This window comes from Eptatretus burgeri, chromosome 15 (assembly GCF_056783735.1).
Source record: "Eptatretus burgeri isolate ZD-2024b chromosome 15, Ebu_testis_v1, whole genome shotgun sequence".
Taxonomy (NCBI): domain Eukaryota; kingdom Metazoa; phylum Chordata; class Myxini; order Myxiniformes; family Myxinidae; genus Eptatretus; species Eptatretus burgeri.
Window position 1 is genome coordinate 35,797,864 of NC_140975.1, and position 12,500 is coordinate 35,810,363.

Genomic DNA, 12,500 nt, shown 5'->3' on the forward strand with positions numbered 1-12,500 from the left:
AGAGAGGCGGGTTGGGGGTGGGTGGGAGTATGAGGGGTGAGGGAGGGAGAGGCGGGTTGGGGGTGGGTGGGAGTATGAGGGGGTGAGGGAGAGAGAGGCGGGTTGGGGGTGGGTGGGAGTATGAGGAGGTGAGGGAGGGAGAGGCGGGTTGGGGGTGGGTGGGAGTATGAGGGGGTGAGGGAGGGAGAGGCGGGTTGGGGGTGGGTGGGAGTATGAGGGGGTGAGGGAGGGAGAGGTGGGTTGGGGGTGGGTGGGAGTATGAGGGGGTGAGGGAGGGAGAGGCAGGTTGGGGGTGGGTGGGAGTATGAGGGGTGAGGGAGGAAGAGGCGGGTTGGGGGTGGGAGGGGGTGGGGGAAGGAGAGGGGGTTGGGAGTGGGAGGGGTGGGGGAAGGAGAGGGGGTTGGGAGTGGGAGGGGTGGGGGAAGGAGAGGAGAGGGAGGGTTGGGAGAGGAGTGATGGGAGGTGGGGAGAGGGGGAGGGGAGAGAATGGGAGGGAGAAGGTGGGAGGGAGGGGTGGGAAGGGGAGAGGGAGGGAGGGGTGGGAAGGGGAGAGGGAGGGTGGGGAGGGGAGCGGTGGGAAGGGGAGAGGGGGAGGGGTGGGAGGAAGAGGGAAGAGGGAGAAGCAGGAGGGCAGGAGGGCAGGACGCTGTCAGGCAGGAGAGTGGGAGGATGCCAGGCAGGAGGGCGGGACGATGCCAGGCAGGAGAGCAGGACGATGCCAGGCAGGACGGTGAGACGATGCCAGGCAGGAGGGCAGGGCGATGCCAGGCAGGAGGATGCCAGGCAGGAGGGTGGGACGATGCCAGGCAGGACGATGGGACGATGCCAGGCAGGACGATGGGACGATGCCAGGCAGAAGGGCAGGGCGATGCCAGGCAGGAGAGCGGGACGATGCCAGGCAGGAGGATGCCAGGCAGGAGGGTGGGACGATGCCAGGCAGGAGAGTGGGACGATGCCAGGCAGGAGGATGCCAGGCAGGAGGGTGGGACGATGCAAGGCAGGAGGGTGGGACGATGCCAGGCAGGAGAGTGGGACGATGCCAGGCAGGAATGCAGGAGGATGCCAGGCAGGAGGGCGGGACGATGCCAGGCAGGAGGGCGGGACGATGCCAGGCAGGAGAGTGGGACGATGCCAGGCAGGAATGCAGGAGGATGCTAGGCAGGAGGGCGGGACGATGCCAGGCAGGAGGGCGGACGCTGCCAGGCAGGAGGGCGGGACGCTGCCAGGCAGGAGGGCGGGACGCTGCCAGGCAGGAGGGCGGGACGATGCCAGGCAGGAGAGCGGGACGATGCCAGGCAGGAGGATGCCAGGCAGGAGGGCGGGACGATGCCAGGCAGGAGAGCAGGAGGATGCCAGGCACGAGGGCGGGACGATGCCAGGCAGGACGGCGGGACGATGCCAGGCAGGAATGCAGGAGGATGCCAGGCAGGAGGGCGGGACGATGCCAGGCAGGAGAGCAGGAGGATGCCAGGCAGGAGGCCGGGACGATGCCAGGCAGGAGAGCAGGATGATGCCAGGCAGGACGATGGGACGATGCCACGCAAAGCAACCAGAATTTTACGTTGTACTCTTAGAGCGATAATAAATTATATATCAAAGAAGGTAGTTTATGTTTTAACTTTATACAGGTGCTGAGTGAGGCGTCATTTGGATTCTCGAATATTGTGTGCAGTTTTGGTCACCACATGTGAGGAAGGACATAGAGAGGGCTACTAGACTGATTCCAGGGCTCGCGAGACTCAGCCATGAGGAATGTCTGAAAGAGACAGGGCTTATAGTTACGAGGAGATACAATAGAGATGTTTAAGATAATGAAGGTTATAGATAAAATAAGTGCAGATGAATTATTCAGCAGAGTAGACAGTGATAGGACCAGGAGCCACAGCATGAGGGTCAAGAAGAGGAGAGTTAAGACGGTGGTAAGGCACGGGTCTTTTACTCAGAGAGGAGTTGATTCATGGAAAGGTCTCCTTGGAAAGGTAGCAGCAGCAGAAACAGCAGATAAGTTTAAATTGTAATTTGATAGGTACCTGGAAGTTTTGGAATCGAGGGCGATAGGGGGATGACAGGGCTTTTGGGTTGCTTGAGCATTGATGGGTGATGTCTCTTAAGACGGTTTTGTGAAGGGACAGTGTGTGGTCCATGCTGCACATTCTTCACTCTAAAACCAACCCTAAAAAATTTTTAAAAATGAACAAACCCAGAATTTTTCCCCATTTTTATGTTTTTACACCTTGGTGATGTCCTTGAGCCTGTCACATTTTTGTCTTCCCCACTCCTCCGACTATCCCCCCACCCCCCCCCCAATGAAATGAAGTTGTTAGCTGAATGGATTTATTTTGAAGGAGGTTATCTTTTCACCCCGTTCTATCTGTTTGTTACTTGTGAAATCGAAGATTTTTCACATATTGTATATTGGTTAGTCCATTTTGTTATTCTGTTGGGATTCGCTAGATATCCGTTATTGTCGGGTTTTGTGTGTGTGTGTGTGTGTGTGTGCGTGTGTGCGTGTGTGCGTGCGTGCGTGCGTGCGTGCGTGCGTGCGTGCGTGCGTGCGTGCGCGCGCAAGCAACGTGAGGCTCCACAGCACAAACCAGAAAACAGATTTCGATGAAACTTGGCGAACAGGTGCCATATCGGCTGGGAGTGTGCGCATTTGAGTTTCGTTGCTAAGCAACCACCCGTTGCTATGCAGCAGCCGAAAAACTGCGTTTTAAGAACCCAAACGGTAACTGACGTAGCGCGGCTTCTATGATAGGTAGAGCGACCGGACCAACTCCTGCCTATTCCTTGCATCCCCATCTAGTTATCGCGACAGCATCACGTTCCTCTATCTCTCATAGGTTCCGAATGGCAGCCCTCCGAATACGGAAAGGTGGTAAACCAGGGAATATGTTAAGTGACCTTGACCTCGGAAACCGCCGACGGCGGAACTTTCAAATTCGGTGAATGGATAGAGTTTAATAACTACTACAAAATTGAACCGCTGCATTTTTCCAGATTCGATCACCAAGGGTGTCGGGGCTGAAATACGCAAAGTTCGAAAAAATACTTTTTCTCGACCTACGTTCACTATTTTCAATACTTGTCCTACAGTTTTGAATGTGTAGAAACGAGATTTCGGAATTAAACACTTCGAGATATTTAGAAAATTTTACTCGAGCTGATTTTTGATTTAGGTTTTATTTTTCAAATGGTAGTCCTGTGAGGAGTGCCAGTTGGCAAAATACGCAATAGGAAAAATCTTGCCAGGCAGAGGAACAATTATATGTGAACCAATACATCTTGGTAATGAATCTTCGTCGGTGGATCAGTCAGAATGAGAAGCATCGTATCCAGCACTTCGATCCTAGCGGATCCCTCGTCGCCTACCGGCTTGTCTGTCTGTTTGTCTGTCTGTTTATCACTTACAGGGCACAATTTTAAGCCGATCTTCACGAAACTTCACCACATGGTAGAGCTTGTCATAAGGAAGAAGCCTATTGCTTTTGAGGTCAAATGGTCAACATAGGCCAAAGGTCAACAACTTAGGTGGGATTTCTAAAATCCTCAATTTTCATCCGATTGACTTGAAATTTGAAGAGGATTTATATTTCAGGTCACTGAATTGAACCACCAATTATTTTTGAAGATTTATTTTTCAGGTCACTGAATTCAACCAGTGAATTATTTTTAAGGGTCAACATAGACCAAAAGGGCAACACAGGCCCAAGGTCAACAATTAAGGAGGTATTTCTAAAATCCTCAATTTTCATCCGATTGACTTGAAATTTGAAGAGGATTTGCACATCCGGTCACTGAATTCAACCACCAATTATTTTTGACGTCAACATCGGCCAAAACGACAACATTGGCCGAATATCTAAAATTGTCAATTTTCATCTGATTGACTTGAAATTTGAAAAGGAGTTCCATATTTGGTCATTGAATTTAACGAGCAATTATTTTGAGGTCAAATTTGATTTATGGATTTTGCAAGTGTCATGCTCTGTATGACATCTTCTTTTTCTTTGCTTGTTTTTCTGTTTGTTTGTTTGTTTGTTTGTTTGTTTGTTTCTGTGTAAGTGTAGGATATCTCAAAAAGTTGTTGACAGATCTGGATTAAATTTTGTGGATAGGTTTGGTGTGTGACGAGGACGATCTCATTTGATTTTGGTTTAGATCCGGATCCGGGTCCAACTACTTGAATTTTTTCAGTGGTGATTCACCATTGAGAGATGGGGCCAAAATCAATAAATAGCATGAAATCTCAAAATATTGTGCACAGATTGAGATGATACTTGGTGGACATGTTGGGGGTGTGACGAGGAAGAATTTATTCAATTTTGGTGAAGATCCAAATCCGCATCTGGATACGAGAATTATTTAATATCCAAAGTGATTCTTCACCATTGAGAGATCGAGCCAAAAACGATATAGTTCGGTCTAGAATGATATTTCAAAAATGTATTGGGCCTGATATGGATCAGGCATTGCGTGGCGGATGTATGTGCCCTACCGAGTGCCCTTCTAGTTTAATCTGGTATTGGTGTAATGCATGCATGATTGGCCAAATGGTCACTTCCTGCATCAAATTTGCTTGTTATTCCTTGTTATTATCTTCTTCGTAGGCTGGCAGGGACGGCCTGGAGGTATGCACCTCTAAGCTGTCTTGCCTGGGATTTAATTCTGACCCAGCTATAAACTCTCATCCTGGTGTTTCACAAGCAGGGTGATTCATCAATATGTGTGCCATCCCTCAGATGGACATTAAACTGGGAGTCCTGTCTGCCGGCATTATCTGGAGGACATTAAGGATACCACATTGTTGTTCATGAAGAGGAGGCGAGCTATTGCCAGCACCATGAACAAATTACTTGTCAGCTGAGATGGTTGCTTCGCTGCATTATTTTTATGAGTGTGCGGCTGTACCGCCGATGCAATGCCTCTGTTACCAGCAAGCTAGTACTCATTTTGCTGACTTCTGAAGGATGACAGGCTGTCAACCCACTTTCTGTTAATTAATCGAAAAACAGAGCCGTGCACTCAAGACCATGAGATGTTAAGCCAGCCACCTTAACCATTAATAAAACACTAAGCTGGCAAAGACATGCGTGAACAGCACCATGTTGCTCAAATGTGTGCTGTTCAACATCTCTCAGCACATCAATTTCGGTATGACTCGGTTGCCTTTGTACAGAATGCCATCTTGAGTAACTATATCATGACGGACCACCCAGTGTTCCTGGCTACTGAAAGGAACATTCTCCTTCCGCTCAGGCCATCCTGATGTGGCTACAATCTGCAATGCTTGTAAAGCCAGTTGAGTGTGCTTCCAATACTCATCCTGTTGGGTGTTTCGCTTGATCTGCTATGGTCTCTCATTACTGACATTGATGGTATCATTGAATTTGAGTGTCTCAAACATTTCTTGAAACTTGATTTCCTGTGGAATCTTACAGATGTAGTACTCTGAGCTCGCTTCCTTGATGCCTTTTAGGGGAAGGGGAACTCTGGAGTCTAGACAGCATGTCTGCGATGTACATCTCAATACCTCACTTGCATTTGATGGAACTTCTGTAGCCTCAGCATCATTCTTTGTCGGCACTTCAGAGCGGCCAGTAGTGGATTCAAGAATATGCTTTGCAACAACTTGTGGTCTGCCTCCACATTCACCTTCTGCTTGCAAAACAAGTAATGGTGAAAATGCTCTGAACATGCAAAGACTAATGTGAGGCACTCCTCTATTTGGAATTTGTGCATATAGTCTCTCTGTTTGTTTGCGAAACAACTGTTTGGCCTCATTGCATCATTGTTGCTCCAAGCCCTGTGTCACAAGCATCCCACCGCACCATGACTTCCTTCCACTGTTACATCATAGTATCTCGGGAATGGAGTTGTTGTCAACAAATGCTTGATTCGATTGTTGGCTGCTTCTTGTTCTGTGTCTCAGAACCACCATACATGCTTCAAAACCATCCTTTGTAGTTGTTAGCATTCTGCTAAAAGGTTGGGTACAAACCTGGTTAAATAATTCACAAAGCTCACGAAACATTGAATTGTCTTCATGTCTGTTGAACGCTGCATCTCTGTTACAGCTTGTGCTTTTATTGGCTATCGGTGCAATCATCAGCAGTCAGTACGTGTCCTATGTATCCAACTTCAGATGATCCTTGCTATTATCTCTCCCAAAATAACTTCAGTCAAACCATAGATTCTCCTGACACAATAAAGGCTGCTATGTTTATTCAGACAAGCGAGCACTCAACCTTGCGTCCCCCTGCACATGCGCAAAGACTGTGCAAAACAAACTGCAACACAGACACCAATGCGATTATACATACACTCACATTCCAACAGCATTTTAACTTATTCATTGAGTGGTCCTGAACCATTCTAATTTCCACCGAGACTGGCCATACAAGCCTTGCCCTCCCCCCCCCTCCATTCCCCTTCCCCTTCCACTCGGTCCAAGTCCAGCCTGGGGAAACGGTTCTCTCAAAGCTATTCCACCGCCACTTTCCAAACTTCGGGTGCCCAATCAAGACTGCGGGCAATGGCGCCATCGCTCTTGGGCCTATTTGCATTCACTACATCCACTGCTGGCCTTGAGGCTGCAGTTTTTCCTCCCTTTTCAAATTATCATGAGTGGCCTGCTGTTCTTGACTCACAGAAACAGCACATTCACCAAAACAAACATCAAAACAAGTAGCAAATTTGGGCTCCAGCTGACCATGTCCCACATTGGCTTGCTCTACTGCTGGAGCTACCGCTCCTCTTTTAATCCCTGCCAGTTAGACGCCAATTTGCATCCTTAGGGTGCAGAGTTAGGAAGAATGAGCAACCGAGCCAACGGCTCTGAGTGCTGATTCGACTAAGGCAAGGGCTGAATCAACCCTTGCGGACACTAGTACGTGCACCCTGCACGGGTGCAGTTCCACACTACTCAGGCACGCCCATTCATGGTATTAGACTGAGAGCTGGTCAGAGGTTAATCATAAAGTTGTTCCCAAAAAGTTTGATGTTCTTAATCGTGTTACACCACCTTGATATCCAACAAAACCCATTCTTGAGTTCTGCATTTTTGGCGTTCAGAAGCAGCAGACCCTTAAAAAGACCCTAAAAACCCTTTTCGGGAAATATTTGCGCCTGAGGCTGATTATTATTTTATGACATCTACATTGGATACTGAATTCAAAATAGATGCTTAAGAAATGAAAATTGTTTGCATTTGCATATAAGAAGGACCCGAAAAAGGGTTCAAGAAGGGTCTTAATCAGAAATTTGTGCCGGAGAAAAATTTTTGTTGCAAAAAGTTCCAATCTATCACCATGAAACAAAAATTCAATGCAAAACAATTTCTGACCCTGCATTTTTTTGAATTCGGTGCATAAGAAGTTTTCAAATTGGTAAACTTGTACATAAGAAGAACCCCTTAAAAGGGTTCAAAAAGGGTCTTAATCAGAAATTTGCACCCAAGGAAATTTTTTGTTGCAAACTGCTTTATTCTAATGGTAAGAAACTTTTTGATCCGGTAGAGGTAGACAGGATGCAGCGTAAGAAACTTTCTGATCCTTTCTGATCCAGTAGATTTTGATAACGAGCCTCAAATGCATTTTCAGAAATAAGGGTCCTGATCTGCAAATGCCAAGTATTTTAATTTCTTACGTGTGTATTTTGTATTCAGTATCCAATGTCTTCTTCTTCTTTCGGCTGCTCCCGTTAGGGGTCGCAACAGCGGATCATCCGTTATGATCCGCATAATGATTTGGCACATGTTTTACATCGGATGCCCTTCCTGACACAACGCTGGTCGCCTCTTACGACACAGGGATATGGTACACCTATTCTAACCGGGGCATACACCGGGCCCAGTACACTGGTACTCACTTTGCCGACCTCGGAAGGATGACAGGCTGAGTCAACCTCCAGGTGTGTATTAATTCAAGCGGCCAACAGAGCTTGAACTCAGGACCTTTTGGATCCCAAGCCACTACCCTAACCACTACACCAACACCAGGATACATTCAGTATCCAATGTAGATGTCATAAAATAATAATCAGCCTCAGGCACAAATATTTCCGAAAAAGGGTTTTCAGGGTCTTTTTAAGGGTCTGCCCCTTCCGAACACCGGAAATGTGGAGCTCAAGAAATGGGTTTTGTTGGATGTCAAGGTGGTGTAACACGATTAAGAACATCAAACCTTTCGGGCGAGATTTTATGATTAACCTCTGACCAGCTCTCAGTCTAGCACAAGCAGACCCCCCTCATGTTGCAAGCACATGCCCAAGAGCGAGCACCAAGCCGATGGTTCTGAAAGCCAACTCGAATAAGGCAAGAGCTGCTCGACCCTTGCTAACATCATTCCGCACACCCCAGCTGGTGCAGTTCTGCACTGCTCAGTCACACTCCCTTGCTGAACAGGCACACCCGTCGCATGACAGACAGGCCACCTCGTGTTGCAGGCAGGCCCCCATGCATCGCAAGCAGGCCCATACACGTCGCAGGCAGTCCCCCACGCATCGCAGGCAGTCCCCCACGCGTCGCAGGCAGGCCCCTATGTGTCCCAGGCAGGCCCCCACGCATCGCAGGCAGGCCCCCACACGTCACGTGCAGGCCCCCACGCGTCGCAGGCAGGCCCCCACGTGTTGCAGGCAGGCCCCCTCGTGTCGCATGCAGGCTCTCTCGTGTCGCATGCAGGCCCCCTCTTGGTGCATGCAGCCCTCCTCGTGTCGCATGCAGGCCCCCATGTGTCGCAGGTAGGCCACGCGTCGCAGGCAGACCCCACGCGTTGTAGGCAGGCCCCTCGTGTCACAGGCAGGCCCCCACACGTCGCATGCAGGCCCCCACGCGTCGCAGGCAGGCCCCCACATGTCGCAGGCAGGCCCCCTCTTGTTGCAGGCAGACCCCCTCGTGTTGCAGATGTAAAATGTAGTCATATTTTGTCCAAGTACTGCTAAATTGAAGTTTTTTATAAGTGCCAAAAACGCGATTTGAGACATTCCATATCAAGTGTACACACCCTCCCGACACTAATACCTCATTTTCTCCCCATATGTTGGTCATTTATTCACTTGGGTGAAAAAACTCAAAATACCAACTTTTAGACCTGTGGGCCCATCGGGGCACATTTTCACCCCCCCCCCCCAAATTTGGGCGCCCCCGGATGCCCCACAATCTTCCAGAGGCCATATCACAGGTTGTAGTGGTCCGATTTGGGTGATCTTGGTATCAAAATGCTCGTAAAGCGAGCTTTCCACATGCACATGCAGGAACTGGAAGTGATACTCGTATGAGTAAGAGATTCTCCTTGCATATTATAGTCAACATTTTTTGCCAACCAATGTTTTATTTGACAGCTGTGTTTCTTTTTTAATGATTGTGTAGGTTCTTCCTCTAGCAGTTTTTGGTTCCACGGAAAAAAGTATATCAGAAATGTCTAAAATATAGTGATCTTCAATGTCAGGAAAAAGAAACTATTTGTGGGCCCGTTTGGATGAAGAAAATTCAGTTTCACTTCATGAGTGTCCTGAAAGGCTTCCATGATGCAGGCAAGCCACCATTTTCCATCATGGTGCACTGTGACATAACCTGAGAGTTTCCCGTTAAAAGTTGGTGTAGATTTTGAAATAGCTGACTCGATACGGTGTTCCTCGCTAAGGCTGAATTCGCGTACTTGAAGTGCAGTTTCAGAAATAGGGACGAAAGCATGAAGTTTTTGAGTTCCAGCTATGGTTTTGGCCGTTTTTAACCTTTCTTCCAGATTTCGTTCTTCCTCGTCATACGCCTCTTGGATCCCATAACCGAACTTCATTTCATTCAAACCATTTTCAGCAAAGGCGAAAAGATCTTTTGGAGAAATAATTTGACTGTCGTAAGGTCTACGCAGGCTCTCACGTGTTGCTTCTCGTTTGACTGTACCTCCCACGCCATCTGAAGGGCCCTTCTATGACTTGTGGCAAAAACATGCCATTCTGCATCAATACCATACTCTGATTGGTGACGACATAGGTTTATCAAGGCTTTGCAATTCTTCTATTGGCCAGCGCAACCGTCTGAGAAATAGTAAAGTTTCTTTGCATTTCCAAAGCTAGATTTGAAGTGTTCAATGAGAAATCTATGGAAGAGGTGGACTGAGACAATGTCGTGAGTATTGCATTCTGATATAATCGTGAACGAATCGTGGTTTAATTTGCCATCGTCCGATTTGAAATCGTAAACCGAGGGGTGAATTGTCGCTTGAGAGCAGTTCCAATGGAATCCTTGGGCCACATCCTGTACGACAAACGAATAGTTCTCTGAGAAGTCTCCAATAATGACAAATTCTCCTTTACCGATTTCGTCTTTCTTATTTTTCAGAAACTAAGATTGGGCCTTGGCAATGAAGTCGTGAATCACTAATTTCACCGTGCGTTCACAAAATTGATCAATGAATTCTTCCAAAGGCAGGACCATGGAGCTCAGTTCAGATCTGTCGGTGGATGTCCACCGTTTAAACTGAATTTCATCAATATCCTCCAGTTCATAAGCACTCAGTAGCTCGGTTTTGAAGTCTTCAATTGATGGGCAACTTTCACAAGTTCTGAAATAACATGCCAGTTGTGTTGGGTTACAAACTATGCGTGCTATCACATGATGATAGCTAGGAAGTTCGGCTATCTGTAGCATTTTGGATCCAAACATCATGAGTTTCACATTTTGATGTATTGTACATACACATACACTGTGTGTACCACCTGAACCTGCTCGGACACACTCCGAGGGACGGAGCATTGTGAACTTCGCGAATCCAACTTTAAAGCCAGGGTTCTTCTCTTTAAATTTCTGAAACATTTCCTTGAGATTGTTTAGTACCAGGCGCTTTTGAATTTTGTCTTTTCCATGTACATTCCTGACCACCACACAGTCCTTTTTTCCCGGCATTATTCGACTGACTTCATCACTTCGGTAAAATTCGGTTACGGCGGATTTAACTTCGTCAGGCAATATTTTGTCCTGTTTGGGATTTGGAAACTATAGCATACCATTTTCTTTCTCTAGAATTTTGGTTTGCACAGCCATTCTTTGGGAGCAACTGAATTCACTCATCGTCCTTCTGATGCTCATATTCCTAGCAAATATTGTCAGTATACGTATTTGCTCTGAACGGCTCGAAACTACGTATTTTTCTTTCAGGCTTTTGATCACCTCTGGCATGCAGTTTTCATCACATTTGGACGCTGTATTTTGTGTTTTCTCTACAGTGCTTGGTCCAGCAACTAGTTCTAATTTCTTTCGCACAGAATCTTCCACTTTACTTCACTTTTCAGGAACGTACCCTGGGTTCCTTTCTGCCTTTCGTTTGTCGAATGGGCTTATCATCGATAACGACTGGTTTAATAGGTCAACTTCTGCTTCTCGCTTAAAAACCTCCTCATCCTCATCTGTCAAAATAGATTCTGCCATGCCTTCGATAGTACCTTCTGATGATAATTTAGAACTGGTCGAAGATGATTCTTCAATACGCTCTGGTAACAACTGAGTTTTTTTCTGCACGAAGTACAAAGTCTGTCATCTTTTTTTCACCTTTGAAGAAAATTTCTTCAACATATCATTTGACACATTGCGAAGATCTTTTTGTCGTTTCGTTTTATGGCAGCTGAACGGATCGCAACAGTATTTTCGGAACTCCTTTCGATCTTCAGTCGCCATGCTTACTGCAAAATATGCAAAAACTGAGATTATCCCATTTATAACTTAATTTGATGATTGTTAAACAAACAAGTCTGAAGACGACGATGATTCACGAGCGGTATTTGACGATGTAGATCGTTTCAGAAGTCAAGGATGAGACAATGTGATAATGTTTGACCAAGTTATAAAAAAATGATCAATATGATGTGGTATGAGTGACAGGTTATTAGCTGCAAAATGTCGAAAACCCGGTTTCGTTCAACAACTTTCAAAATTTGACCTTTGCATAACCTTTAAAGGTCCAAAAACAATGTTGTGGACATTAAAATAAGGAAACAGGATACGTGCTATAGCTTATTGGAGTTAGTTCGTCGAAGAAGGTCGAAACCCCGGTTCGATTCCCACAACTTTGAAAATTTGACCTTTGTGGCCTTTAAAGGTCAAAGGTCAAGGATTATGACCTTTGGTGCAAAACTTCCTCTGGAACATTCCAGGAACAATATAACGTCATATAGGCTATATGGCATTTCGCACTCATCGGATTTAATTTTCCATACTTTGATGAAATCAGCGTAAAAACAAACTTGAAGGGGGCGCCACGGGCAAGGTGTTCGAGATAGAGCAAAATGGTTTCAAGACTTTAGGTGGGGAATGACCTCAAGATTATGCATAAAAAATATTGTCATCCTAGCTCTCAAAGTTTGGGCAGTCGTATGATTTTTATGTCAAAATTCGAAATTTTCTAAGTTCGTGACCTTGTGACCTTGACCTTGGGACGAAAATGAAAAATCGAGCTCCGTGGGGCTATGCAGGTGTCATTGGACGAACCAAATACCGAAACCACTAC

General features: G+C 46.6%; 1 protein-coding gene across 5 annotated transcripts in view; it reads left to right on the forward strand.

Annotated features, from left to right (window-relative positions):
- The window catches only part of LCLAT1 (lysocardiolipin acyltransferase 1), a 59,290-nt gene that overhangs the window by 4,688 nt on the left and 42,102 nt on the right, over positions 1–12,500 (forward strand). Inside the window, exon 1 of one of the 5 annotated variants that reach the window (XM_085857581.1) lies at positions 5,652–5,673. The exons of the other annotated variants lie outside the window; for them this stretch is intronic. The gene's annotated coding sequence lies outside the window, so the exon portion shown is untranslated. Of the gene's footprint in view, positions 1–5,651; positions 5,674–12,500 lie in introns of those variants that run through there. 5 annotated transcript variants of the gene reach the window in all.